This window comes from Myotis nattereri, assembly GCF_964212035.1.
Source record: "Myotis nattereri genome assembly, chromosome: 3".
Classification (NCBI taxonomy): Eukaryota; Metazoa; Chordata; class Mammalia; order Chiroptera; family Vespertilionidae; genus Myotis; species Myotis nattereri.
The window spans coordinates 5,626,974-5,639,050 of record NC_138077.1 but is presented as its reverse complement, the minus strand read 5'-3'; positions in this window follow the sequence as shown (position 1 = coordinate 5,639,050).

Below are 12,077 nucleotides of genomic sequence, written 5' to 3'. Positions count from 1 at the left end.
TCATCTATTTTGGCTGCTCATTACTAGTCTGTGTAAAGTGAAAGTTACTTTGATTTATTTTGCATTTCTGTTAATTCATCTGGCTGAACGTTTGGACTGGACCCGCGGTGGGCTGCAAGAATCTCTAGCAGTTCTCAGAGTCTTTTGCTCGCCACTACAGAAGGAATCAGCCCACTTAGTTAATATAAATTTCTGTCTATCAGTTGCTCTTACCTGGGTTGTAAATCGCTGTAATTCCAAGATTGCTTATAAAAGAGTAAAAGAAAAAATCTGTGAAAAAAAGCAGCCTGGACTGAGAGAAGTGGGGCGGGGGAGGGTTGGCAGTTATGCTGCTGGCTGCAAACCTAACAGGTCTTATCAATGAACTTCAAGGTTACAAAAAGTAACTGTAAGCACAGTCTTTCTCTGCCCTGGTTTATTCTTTTAACCCTTCCAATGCTAAATTAAACCGATACCTGTTCTTAGTTTTGTCACAAAAGGTCTAGATATATCTTAAGAATAAAAGTACTTTAAAATGTGTTCATAAATATTAATCTAAAATTGCTGACTGTTCACTTTTGGTAATCATTAAAAGATTAAGGTTTCTAAGAATTAACAAATTCTAATACATTAAAAACTAAACTCCCAGGAGAAAAGCGGAGGAGAAACAAACCTGAAATCTGCAGCCACCCTGGTAATTTAGAAGTTTAGAACTGTTTACTAGGCAGACTCAGCCCCTGAGAGCCAGGTCAAAGAAGGGGGGGCTGGATGCCTGAGCTGCCCGCTGCCCTGAAGGAAGAAGCAGCAGCGAGACAAGTAGGGAAAGCTGTGGATAGAGCTAGCGAAAGCTCCCTATTTGCAAATGTACTGAAAGGGTTTAGTACCTGTTGCTGCTGGAAGAGGAGGGGTTAATATCTCCTTCCAGTGCACTCCCTTGAAAGAGGCCTGGTTGCTGCTCTGCCACAAAGGGAACTGGTAAAAAGGCAAAAAGCAGGGCCCTAAGGGTTAACAAAAAAGCACTCTCCCTGGACCTGGGAACTATCAGGACTTTGAAATTCTCCAAGAGAGGAGGAGGAGTCTGACTCAGACTGGCCGAAAACCTTGTTGGGTTAAAAAAACCGGAGGCTGCATATTGAACTTATAGACTGCAGTTTGCTGGGCAGAGGTCCAAGCCCAGTTGTATAGGGGTTAAGCTACCTTGTACAGCAAAACAACTTTCTCCTGTGCCAGAATACATTTTAAGAAAATTGTATAATAGACTCAGATGATGCCTGCATCTTCATAAACATGGCTTCAGAAAGACAAGGACAATTTTACCTTATATAGAAAGGTGAAAGAGTGGACTTTAGTCACCTCCCTAAAATGTTTGTATAGCCCTACCATATCTCATGTTTAGTAGCGGAGGATTTGACTGCCTGAAGAGGCCATGATGCCAATATTATGTTTCATTGTATTAATGTGTTGTATTAACCTTCAATTCTCTTACAGGTTTAAATGTAGCTGTAACTGGCAAATGTCCAGTCTCCCACACTGAGGAACATTGCTATAGCTATGTGTTAGCTGTCCTAGAAAGGGACTATGTGGGATGAACTCCAAAAGTAAAGGGTGTCTAGCTGCCAAGAGGGCAGGTGCCCAACTGGGCAAAGGAGAACACCCATCAGGTTTTAGTCTCTATTGAGAGACAGTTGACAGTTGGCAGCCTGTATACTATCTTATAGGCCTGTGTGACCATGCCCATGTCAGAGGTGGCACAAAACCTCAACTGTAAAAAACTGGAAAAAGCCTGTTTGGAATAGAAGGTCTAAGGCATGGTTATGCATTTCTAAAGAACATAGAAAAAAGGTTTAAAGGCTAGTTTGAAAATATGAAATTTAGAAAGGTTATATATGTGATAAAAAGAAAAAAAAAATGTTAAAAAAAATTAATCAAATGATACAGGCCAGTAGGTCAGAAAGAGTAAATAATTTACATTCTGCCTCCCTAAACAGAGGGTAAATAGTTATGCCAAAGTACTTAGGAAAAATGATAAAAAAAATATAACAGTTACAAGGAAAATCAGAAGACCTTACGGCAGGTCAGTGGCTTTTTCTCCTTATGTAATTCCTCTAAAATTTGGCAATGCTTAATAAATCATGGCAATGCACTTCTTTGCATAAATTCAGTAAGACTGGTTTCCAATAGTGGTTTTATTGACCGGAAACTTTGACTGGAGTATCATATTTTAAGGAGCCCTATCTGAGCTCTGAAGACTTGAAGCCAATAAAAGTGCCACAGGAAAAGCCTGGTATCCTGCTCGGGAGCCCTGAAGATGGCTGGCGCTGGAGCGTCAGGCCCATGCCCTACCATCACTGGCGGTTGGTCAGAGTAGAAGGGGAGCAATAAGGATGCCTCTGCATCCCTGCGGAACCCCATACACTCTGGGCCGCAACGAGTAGGAGGGCTACTGAGATGGGCCTTAAAGCCTAGAGCGTGGGCTCAGGTGGAGTTGCTACAGGTAAGGGATTCACCTAACTCAGCAGATACTGCAGGCAGGCCTGATGGCAGCTGGACGGCTTGGCTTCCTGGCCCTACGGGGCACATTAAGGTTCAACCATGAAATTCCAGCACAGGTAGTCGGTTACCATTCTTGTTGTGTTTATGCAAACATCAGGCCAAATTGAATACAGTAGACAAATTGGTCTTGATTTGGCTTTTTGATAGCCATAGAGGAGTTTTAAAAAGAAAAATCCTATTTCAACAGAGGTTATTAAAACTGAAATGTTTTCTTTCCCTCCCACCAGACCATTTGTTACAATTTGTCTCTGCCAGGTCACAAGCCCACCTCCTTCTGTGCCCAGGCCTCATCGTCCCTCTGACAGATAGCAAGGATCTCTTGGCTCTGAGAGAAACCTTCGTCCCTCCTCAGCACGAAGCAGCTACAGAAGAGAATTCAACGCCCATTTTCCCTGAAAGAATTCAGATCCAGGATCCTTGAGGTAATATAATAAGCAGTTAGACAGACATGAGCAGAGCAAGGACGATGGGCCAACTGGCACTGACTCCCCAGAAGCAGGAGGGAACTAGGCTGCAGACAAAGCAGCCCAGGAGGCTGCCCTAAAACCAGTGGGGCCTTTACAGATTCTAGTGACTCTTCCAGACCTTGTGCTACTCATCTCACCAGTTTACTCAAGTTCTTTCAGGTTTTACAGTCTACCCAGCAAGCAGACCAGAAGCACGTCCAAGATGATCTGCCTGTATCCGGTTCATCCCTTCCAACCTGGTGACACTGTTTGGGTAAAGAAATTTGCCACCCAAGGACTGAAAGGACCACCCCCACGGCAGTCAGGTCGACGGGATCCCGACGTGGCTTCATCACACCCGGCTTAAGACAGCCCAGGCAAAATAGAGAAGTCTAGGACTCAGTGGACCCTCATATCCACCCCCTTATGGGTCCTCTTATTATATTGCTTTTAATTCTTACTTTTGGGCCCTATATCTTAAACCGACTGGTCACCTTTATCAGAGAAGGAATAAGTGCTGTGCAAGTACTAGTGCTCAGGCAGCAATACCAGTCTCTCCGCCAGAGAGATAGTTTCGAAAAGGAATGTCTAGAGACAAAAGTTCCATGATTAGAACTTACCAAAAAGCAAATGGGGGAATGAAAGAATATTACAAACTGCACAGGCCCAGCTGCCAGGCCTAGCTGCCTGTTTCATCTCAACTCCCTAGGCTTCCCCCACTAGAGATAGGAACAGAAGGGAGTGACACCCTCTCAAGGCTGCTCCTCCAGGAGATAGCCCCAACAAAGGGCAGGCTGAGTAAACAAGGCTTCAGTCAACCTTGAGATAAACAGGTTGTAAAAACACCAGGCAGGAATGCCCTATCCCTATCAAGACACAAACCAGACCCTTTGAAATTTCTTTGTTCTTACCCTCCTGCATGCAACCCCTCCCTAACGTATGATTTTTGCATATAAATAGCTGAAAGATCCCTTGCTGGGCGCCCAACTCCTCTGCTCCTGCATGAGTACGAGTTGAGCCCCAGCGCGCTGGAATAAAGCCTCTTGCAGTTTGCATCAAGTGACGTCTCCTGCGGATGATTGGGGTCGCCGTCAATCTATGGGACAGAGTGAGGGTCCCTCTTGGGGGGTCTCACACTAGTTCTTCTTTTCAGCACTTTTGTCAGCAATATCAAATTTGTCATAAAACTGGTATCTCTTACAACCCTCAAGGTCAAGCAATCGTGGAAAGAGCCAATCGTACTCTTAAAATGCAATTGCTAAAACAAAAAGGGGGAGGCGGATGTTATGTGTCACCTCAAAACAAACTCAGTCATGCTCTTTATACTTTAAATTTTTTGAATTGCGATGCAGAGGGTCTTACAGCAGCCGAAAGGCATCGGGCCTCCTGTACAATAGCCGCCGCCGCCGGGTTAGCCCGGTGGAAGGATGCACAAACCAGACAAGAGTTTTACCAGATTCAGTAACGATGTGGGGAAGAGGTTGTGTTTGTATCTTTCCAGAAGGAGCAACACAGCCAATTTGGGTGCCAGAGCGTTACGTGCGTCACCACAAAGGGCCCAGAGAAGCTCCTTGTCCCTTCGTTCAAAAGACTGAGAGTTGCCCCGATGACAGCGATGCGGAAGAAGAAAAATGAATGCTACGCAAGGGACCGAGGTGCCAACATGGGGTCAGCTGAAGAAGTTAACAACTGAAGCCCAGCAGATGGCAGAAAAGCAGGGAGTGGAAGCTACTCCCTCAGCCATGTTTCTGGCTGTGCTAGCGTTGGTCAGCCGCCAGGCTTCTGCAAAGTCTTGCGCAGCCAAATCTGAGGACTCCACAGGCCCACTAAAGCAGCCGTGGGCAAACTACGGCCCGCGGGCCGGATCCGGCCCGTTTGAAATGAATAAAACTAAAAAAAAAAAAAAAGACCGTACCCTTTTATGTAATGACGTTTACTTTGAATTTATATTAGTTCACACAAACACTGCATCCATGCTTTTGTTCCGGCCCTCCGGTCCAGTTTAAGAACCCATTGTGGCCCTCGAGTAAAAAGTTTGCCCACCCCTGCACTAAAGGCTGGTGTATACCAGCAGCAAAAGAAACTTTCATTTAGTAGCTAAAAATGTTAACATATCTGTAGTTTGATTTCTCTCTTATTGCTGTGTTGCACTGGCATTGTTTTGTTATTATTTTAATAGCTAGAGTTTTGCTCTTGATGTCCAAGTTTTAAAATGTTAACATATCTGTGGTTTGGTTTTTGCATTGGTATTGTTTTGCTATTGTTTTAATAGTCAGAGCTTTGTTCTTGATGTTAGCTTAAAAACAAAAGAAGGGGGAGATGTAGGAGAGAATCTATAGCAGCGGTTCTCAACCTGTGGGTCGCAACCCCTTTGGCGGTCGAATGACCCTTTCACAGGGGTTGCCTAAGACCATTCTGCATATCAGATATTTACATTACGATTCATAACAGCAGCAACATGACAGTTATGAAGTAGCAACAAAAGTAATTTTATGGCCTTGACCAGTTTGGCTCAGTGGATAGAGCGTTGGCTTGCGGACTCAAGGGTCCCGGGTTCAATTCCAGTCAAGGGCATGTTCCTCGGTTGCAGTCACATCCCCAGTGGGGGATGTGCAGGAGGCAGCTGATGGATGTTTCTCTCTCATCGATGTTTCTAACTCTCTATCCCTCTCCCTTCCTCTGTAAAAAATCAATAAAATATATTTTTTTTAAAAAAGTAATTTTATGGTTGGGTCACAACATAAGAAACTATATTTGAAGGGCCAGAAGTTTGAGAACCACTGGGCTATAGGATTAAGCCTTGGACTGACCTGTGGCAGGACCACAAACAAGTCCCAGCCTGGAGGTCAGAGCTCTCCTAGCATAATTAAACCTGCCCTTGTAGCCCTCCCTAACTCCTTCCTAAGTAGCTAATGGGCTGTGGGAGGTGCAGCCAGTGTTGCCAAAACAAGAACCTTTGTATACATGTTAATCCACCCTTGTTTTCATCAGACTGTATAAAACAAACGCCCTGTATCGGCTCTGGGTCACTGTCTCTCCATCAGAGGACAGCAGTCCCACCCGGCCCCAGCTTTTTCCTTCTATCTCTGTCTGTCTCTTCCTTTCATTTTCTCAATCTCCAGCTGCCCCTACTCACGAACCGGACCACTCTCTAGCCATGCAGGACACGGAAAAGAGAGAAATATTTATAGGGGCAGAGCCACCAGTGGACAGAGCCACCAGGGGACAGAGCCCTCAGGGGACAGAGCCACAAGGGGACAGAGCCTGACCAGAACGTTTCTAGGGAGATAAGTGTGTATCCCTGGGTTCTGGCCCCCACAGGCCTGCTGAAGGCAGGAGCCCGCAGCATAAAGCAGCTCCGCCTTCCCGGGGGCGGAGCCATGAACAGGTACTGTCTCTGCTATGGAAGCCCCATCTTCCAAGCACACCTGGACCTGGCTGTGAGGCCCAGGCTGTGAGGCCCAGGCTGTGAGGACAGACTGTGAAGACAGGCTGTGAGGACAGGCTGTGAGGCCCAGGCTGTGTGGCCCAGGCTGTGAGGACAGGCTGTGAGGACAGGCTGTGAGGACAGGTTGTGAGGACAGGCTGTGAGGACAGGCTGTGAGGACAGGCTGTGAGGACAGGCTGTGTGGACAGGCTGTGAGGACAGGCTGTGTGGACAGGCTGTGTGGACAGGCTGTGAGGACAGGCTGTGTGGACAGGCTGTGAGGACAGGCTGTGAGGACAGGCTGTGAGGACAGGCTGTGAGGACAGGCTGTGTGGACAGGCTGTGTGGACAGGCTGTGAGGACAGGCTGTGTGGACAGGCTGTGAGGACAGGCTGTGTGGACAGGCTGTGTGGACAGGCTGTGTGGACAGGCTGTGAGGACAGGCTGTGAGGACAGGCTGTGTGGACAGGCTGTGTGGACAGGCTGTGAGGACAGGCTGTGTGGACAGGCTGTGAGGACAGGTTGTGAGGACAGGCTGTGAGGCCCAGGCTGTGAGGACAGGTTGTGTGGCCCAGGCTGTGAGGACAGGCTGTGTGGACAGGCTGTGAGGACAGGCTGTGAGGACAGGTTGTGAGGACAGGCTGTGAGGACAGGCTGTGAGGACAGGTTGTGAGGACAGGCTGTGAGGACAGGCTGTGAGGACAGGCTGTGAGGACAGGCTGTGTGGACAGGCTGTGAGGACAGGCTGTGAGGACAGGCTGTGAGGACAGGTTGTGAGGACAGGCTGTGAGGACAGGCTGTGAGGACAGGTTGTGAGGACAGGCTGTGAGGACAGGCTGTGAGGACAGGCTGTGAGGACAGGCTGTGTGGACAGGCTGTGAGGACAGGCTGTGAGGACAGGTATTGAGTGTTTCCTTCCACGACTCGCGTGGAGTAGGGTTCGGTATCTGAAAGAGGAGCCGCACAGCAAATGAGAGAAAAAGACACAAGATAATTTTGCAATATTGGGGGACCAGGCGGCAAGTCCCGAAGGACTTCTTCTCCCTGTGCTCAGGCCTCACCAAGCTTTTATTCATCTGGGATGCACCCATAGCATAGCCCTAGGCAGGTGACCCCCTGCAACAGGCAGACTAGCCCATCAGCAAGGATTTACATAATAATAAATGGGGGAGCAGTTTCAGCTACCACTGTCTGGACAAACAGAGTTGGCGCCTAGCTCCGAGCTTTGGGAGGGCTTCAAAGGCACCCAGCCTTCGGGGGGTTCTCTGTCTATGCTTATCAGATAGTGAAGGCAATAAACAGTTTCCCACAGACAGGCTGTGAGGACAGGCTGTGTGGACAGGCTGTGTGGACAGGCTGTGAGGACAGGCTGTGTGGACAGGCTGTGAGGACAGGTTGTGAGGACAGGCTGTGAGGCCCAGGCTGTGAGGACAGGTTGTGTGGCCCAGGCTGTGAGGACAGGCTGTGTGGACAGGCTGTGAGGACAGGCTGTGAGGACAGGCTGTGAGGACAGGTTGTGAGGACAGGCTGTGAGGACAGGCTGTGAGGACAGGTTGTGAGGACAGGCTGTGAGGACAGGCTGTGAGGACAGGCTGTGAGGACAGGTTGTGAGGACAGGCTGTGAGGACAGGCTGTGTGGACAGGCTGTGTGGACAGGCTGTGAGGACAGGCTGTGTGGACAGGCTGTGTGGACAGGCTGTGAGGACAGGCTGTGTGGACAGGCTGTGAGGACAGGCTGTGAGGACAGGCTGTGAGGACAGGCTGTGTGGACAGGCTGTGTGGACAGGCTGTGAGGACAGGCTGTGTGGACAGGCTGTGAGGACAGGCTGTGAGGACAGGCTGTGTGGACAGGCTGTGTGGACAGGCTGTGTGGACAGGCTGTGAGGACAGGCTGTGAGGACAGGCTGTGTGGACAGGCTGTGAGGACAGGCTGTGTGGACAGGCTGTGAGGACAGGTTGTGAGGACAGGCTGTGAGGCCCAGGCTGTGAGGACAGGTTGTGTGGCCCAGGCTGTGAGGACAGGCTGTGTGGACAGGCTGTGAGGACAGGCTGTGAGGACAGGCTGTGAGGCCCAGGCTGTGAGGACAGGCTGTGTGGACAGGCTGTGAGGACAGGCTGTGAGGACAGGCTGTGAGGACAGGCTGTGAGGCCCAGGCTGTGAGGACAGGCTGTGTGGACAGGCTGTGAGGACAGGCTGTGAGGACAGGCTGTGAGGACAGGCTGTGAGGACAGGTTGTGTGGCCCAGGCTGTGAGGCCCAGGCTGTGAGGACAGGCTGTGAGGACAGGCTGTGAGGCCCAGGCTGTGAGGACAGGCTATGTGGACAGGCTGTGAGGACAGGCTGTGAGGACAGGCTGTGAGGACAGGCTGTGTGGCCCAGGCTGTGAGGCCAAGGCTGTGAGGACAGGCTGTGAGGACAGGCTGTGAGGACAGGCTGTGAGGCCCAGGCTGTGAGGACAGGCTGTGAGGCCCAGGCTGTGTGGACAGGCTGTGAGGACAGGCTGTAAGGACAGGTTGTGTGGCCCAGGCTGTGAGGCCCAGGCTGTGAGGACAGGCTGTGAGGACAGGCTGTGAGGCCCAGGCTGTGAGGACAGGCTGTGAGGACAGGCTATGTGGACAGGCTGTGAGGACAGGCTGTGAGGCCCAGGCTGTGTGGCCCAGGCTGTGAGGACAGGCTGTGAGGCCCAGGCTGTGAGGCCCAGGCTGTGAGGACAGGCTGTGAGGACAGGCTGTGAGGACAGGCTGTGAGGCCCAGGCTGTGAGGACAGGCTGTGAGGACAGGCTGTGAGGACAGGCTGTTAGGACTGGCTGTGAGGACAGGCTGTGAGGACAGGCTGTGAGGACAGGCTGTGTGGACAGGCTGTGTGGCCCAGGCTGTGAGGACAGGCTGTGAGGACAGGCTGTGAGGCCCAGGCTGTGAGGACAGGCTGTGAGGACTGGCTGGGAGGACAGGCTGTGAGGACAGGCTGTGAGGACAGGCTGTGAGGCCGAGGCTGTGAGGACAGGCTGTGAGGACAGGCTGTGAGGACAGGCTGTGAGGCCCAGGCTGTGAGGACAGGCTGTGAGGACAGGTTGTGTGGCCCAGGTTGTGAGGACAGGCTGTGAGGCCCAGGCTGTGAGGACAGGCTGTGAGGACAGGCTGTGTGGCCCAGGTTGTGAGGACAGGCTGTGAGGCCCAGGCTGTGAGGACAGGCTGTGAGGACTGGCTGTGAGGACAGGCTGTGAGGACTGGCTGTGAGGCCCAGGCTGTGTGGCCCAGGCTGTGTGGACAGGCTGTGAGGACAGGCTATGTGGACAGGCTGTGAGGACAGGCTGTGAGGACAGGCTGTGAGGACAGGCTATTTGGACAGGCTGTGAGGACAGGCTGTGAGGACTGGCTGTGAGGACAGGCTGTGAGGACAGGCTGTGAGGCCCAGGCTGTGAGGCCCAGGCTGTGAGGACAGGCTGTGAGGACAGGCTGTGAGGCCCAGGCTGTGTGGCCCAGGCTGTGTGGACAGGCTGTGAGGACAGGCTATGTGGACAGGCTGTGAGGACAGGCTGTGAGGACAGGCTGTGAGGACAGGCTATGTGGACAGGCTGTGAGGACAGGCTGTGAGGACTGGCTGTGAGGACAGGCTGTGAGGACAGGCTGTGAGGCCCAGGCTGTGTGGCCCAGGCTGTGAGGACAGGCTGTGAGGCCCAGGCTGTGAGGCCCAGGCTGTGAGGACAGGCTGTGAGGACAGGCTGTGAGGACAGGCTGTGAGGCCCAGGCTGTGAGGACAGGCTGTGAGGCCCAGGCTGTGTGGACAGGCTGTGAGGACAGGCTGTGAGGACAGGCTGTGAGGACAGGCTGTGAGGACTGGCTGTGAGGACAGGCTGTGAGGACAGGCTGTGAGGCCCAGGCTGTGAGGACAGGCTGTGAGGACAGGCTGTGAGGACAGGCTGTGTGGACAGGCTGTGTGGCCCAGGCTGTGAGGACAGGCTGTGAGGACAGGCTGTGAGGCCCAGGCTGTGAGGACAGGCTGTGAGGACTGGCTGTGAGGACAGGCTGTGAGGACAGGCTGTGAGGACAGGCTGTGAGGCCCAGGCTGTGAGGACAGGCTGTGAGGACAGGCTGTGAGGACAGGCTATGTGGACAGGCTGTGAGGACAGGCTGTGAGGACAGGCTGTGAGGACAGGCTGTGAGGCCCAGGCTGTGTGGACAGGCTGTGAGGACAGGCTATGTGGACAGGCTGTGAGGACAGGCTGTGAGGCCCAGGCTGTGAGGCCCAGGCTGTGTGGCCCAGGCTGTGTGGACAGGCTGTGAGGACAGGCTGTGAGGCCCAGGCTGTGAGGACAGGCTGTGAGGACAGGCTGTGAGGACAGGCTATGTGGACAGGCTGTGAGGACAGGCTGTGAGGACAGGCTGTGAGGACAGGCTGTGAGGCCCAGGCTGTGAGGACAGGCTGTGTGGCCCAGGCTGTGAGGACAGGCTGTGAGGACAGGCTGTGAGGACAGGCTGTGAGGACAGGCTATGTGGACAGGCTGTGAGGACAGGCTGTGAGGACAGGCTGTGAGGCCCAGGCTGTGAGGACAGGCTGTGAGGACAGGCTGTGAGGCCCAGGCTGTGAGGACAGGCTGTGAGGACAGGCTGTGAGGCCCAGGCTGTGAGGACAGGCTGTGAGGACAGGCTGTGAGGACAGGCTGTGAGGACAGGCTGTGAGGCCCAGGCTGTGTGGACAGGCTGTGAGGACAGGCTGTGAGGCCCAGGCTGTGAGGCCCAGGCTGTGAGGCCCAGGCTGTGAGGACAGGCTGTGAGGCCCAGGCTGTGAGGCCCAGGCTGTGAGGACAGGCTGTGAGGCCCAGGCTGTGTGGACAGGCTGTGAGGACAGGCTGTGAGGCCCAGGCTGTGTAGACAGGCTGTGAGGACAGGCTGTGAGGCCCAGGCTGTGAGGCCCAGGCTGTGAGGCCCAGGCTGTGAGGACAGGCTGTGAGGCCCAGGCTGTGTGGACAGGCTGTGAGGACAGGCTGTGAGGACAGGTTGTGAGGCCCAGGCTGTGAGGCCCAGGCTGTGAGGACAGGCTGTGAGGCCCAGGCTGTGAGGACAGGCTGTGAGGACAGGCTGTGAGGACAGGCTGTGAGGACAGGCTGTGAGGCCCAGGCTGTGAGGACAGGCTGTGAGGACAGGCTGTGAGGACAGGCTGTGAGGACAGGCTGTGAGGCCCAGGCTGTGTGGCCCAGGCTGTGAGGACAGGCTGTGAGGACAGGCTGTGAGGACAGGCTGTGAGGACAGGCTGTGAGGACAGACTGTGTGGCCCAGGCTGTGAGGACAGGCTGTGAGGACAGGCTGTGAGGACAGGCTGTGTGGACAGGCTGTGAGGCCCAGGCTGTGAGGACAGGCTGTGAGGACTGGCTGTGAGGACAGGCTGTGAGGACAGGCTGTGAGGACTGGCTGTGAGGACAGGCTGTGTGGCCCAGCCGGCCGGGCAGTAAGGAGCAGCAGTTTACTGAGCAAACGCTGCATGCCAGGCTTTGCTCTTCTAACCTGTGAGCATTACAGACGCAGGCACAGCGCCTCGGAACTGGAGTAGATACCCACTGCGCATGAATTATAGATGATGGCAAGTCAGAAGGTGGCAGGTGCTTCCTCCCTTCTCCTCTGCCTCCCACCCTCCGTGAGCTCCTCTGCAGGCATCACAGCTGCGTCTTTGGCTC